Consider the following 2,500-nt stretch of genomic DNA (forward strand, 5'->3'; position numbering starts at 1 on the left):
ACCATGACCCTCCTTCCTCGGGTGAATCAACAGGCCTGTGTGCGGCCATTAGGTGGGAACCATTTGGTTAATGCTGTGGAGAATAACACGGCCTCCACCCAAGGTATTTAACATTTAAACGTACCGCGTGACGCACCAGAGCCATCTGAACAAATTAGGACAGAATGGGAGAGAGAGAGAGAGAGAGAGAGAGAGAGAGAGAGAGAGAGAGAGAGAGAGAGAGAGAGAGAGAGAGAGAGGATGCCATCTTTGTGTGTATTTGACTTAGTGTGGGGCGGGGGGGCGGGGGCTGTGACTGATCATGTGTCTTCTCCCAGTGAGGTGAAGGGAGATGCAAACACACACACACACACACACAGACTTATGTGCATTTTTTAGAAGACTCAGAAGCTTTTTACACACACAATATTCCACGGCAGGGCAGCAAGAGGGGATCTCAATCAGAGGCGGTGTGGTTCCAGGTAGAGCCGTCTGATATTGTTTTTGCATTTGGGATTTGCTCAAAAGCAGCGGGCCCCGAGGGCCTTTGATCTCTCAAATGGATGCTGGATCACACAAAATGACATAATAAATCCAGATCAGGTTCTCTCTGTAGCTGGTAATAGTCCTTAGAACTGTACATGGTCCGACATAGACACTGTCATCGAAAACAAAAAAACAGTTTTGGCTCCAAACCGTTGAAAACACTCTATAAACACAAAAATATTACCAAATTACAATTCCTTTTAAGCTATTAATGTGCCAATCTCAAAGAATGCTGGCCTGTGCTGCTTCGCTACCATTTTGCTGTATTGAGGAACTATATTGTTTGGCGGTATAATTACCCAGATCCGTTTTTTTCTAAGAAATTACATATTTTATGTTGCTATGTTATTTGTGAAATCTTACTTGGTGGTCTATCGCATATACATATTAGTCATTGTTTTTGTATGTATTGAGCACCTATTAAAACTAAAAACAGGTTTGTACTAAAGTGCTGAACAGACATTTCTATAGGTCAAATGCACACAAGCAATTCACATCGAATTAAAAAAGAATTACACTAACACTAAATAAGAAGTATCTAGTGGCTTTAGCAGGGTCTTAAAGATGAGTTTACAGCATTTAAATGTAATCCATATGTTCCACCAGAACCTCACTATAGCTTGTCATCAAGTAGATTCAGGAGATACGTGGACGTTGTGCCTACAGAATCACATGTTCGAAGGGTATATATAGGGTATATATACTACATAAATAATTATAATTAATTAAACCTAAACCGTCAACACTGCTGTGTAGCGTCTGTAAATGTGGTGAATTATCTCCTCATAATAAAAGTGTTTTGTCCATAAGTTAAGTTTGTTTCGACATAACAAGTGTTATGTCGAAAACACATGACAAGACATAACAAGTGTTTGTGTTTGTGTGTGCATCTGTTCGTGTGTGCACATGCGTAGCTTAGCTATTATGTGGGCCATTGCCGACTGTAAGTATCAACACGGTCTGTTATGATGCCAATGCATATTGCAAGAGTGCAGCAGTTCAAATCAAGTGTGTTTTGTCTAGTCGATTCGACCCCTTTACTTAGCAAACCCATTTGGAGCATCAGTGTTTCTGTGCAGAACCTTGTTAATGAAGTCCTTTCAGCTTCGGACAAAGACATCACTCAGTGAGGTGTTCAGCTAATCCCCCTTCTGACTAGAATGATATTAATGCTCATACATTGGGTTTGTATTGCACCGTTCTTAACACCCAAAGAGGCTTTCGTTTGAGAAACGCAATTGAGGTATTAATCCGTTTCTTTGCTTTGTTGTTAGCTGTCTTCCTCTTTGAAATATCCTCTGGCCTTTCAAACCTGTGGCTGAAGTTCTTTGCAGTGTATTTGCTTTTCTGCTCAATACTTTACTGTTTCCTATATTGTATTGTAGCATGGCTTAGAACTGTATTTGCCTCTCTGGGGAACTTGTTGCGCACAAGGTCGGCCAAACCAGTCAAAGGGCATTTAAACGTTAACACACAAAATCCAAAAAAACGATGCAACAACCCCTGTGTGACACACAACAGTTACATACACCTCAAGTCTTGGCAGGATTGGTAAATATGGTCTGATATTGTTCTGCTCTGAACTGTTTTGCTTTGAAGGTCTTTCATTGTGTCTTTTTCACTTTTAACTAAATTGTTTAATTTAATAATAATGATATTAATAATTTAGCTTTTATATTATGGTTTCAAACCTGGCCCTCTTAACAATCCTATGAAGTGCCTGCTCCCCTTGTCTTTGCGTATGTATGGGTGTGTGTATATGTTTGTAGATACGTGTGTGCATGTTTGTGTTTGTGTGTGTGTGTGTGTGTGTGCGTGTGTTCGTGTTTGCGTGTGTGTATGTGTTTGTGTGTGTGTGTGTGTGTGTGTGTGTGTGTGTGTGTGTGTGTGTGTGTGTGTGTGTGTGTGTGTGTGTGGGTGTGTGGGTGTGTGGGTGTGTATGTGTCTGGGCTAACAGGCTGTCTAAAAGGCAGGT

Source organism: Gadus chalcogrammus, chromosome 22, assembly GCF_026213295.1.
Source record: "Gadus chalcogrammus isolate NIFS_2021 chromosome 22, NIFS_Gcha_1.0, whole genome shotgun sequence".
NCBI classification, from domain to species: domain Eukaryota; kingdom Metazoa; phylum Chordata; class Actinopteri; order Gadiformes; family Gadidae; genus Gadus; species Gadus chalcogrammus.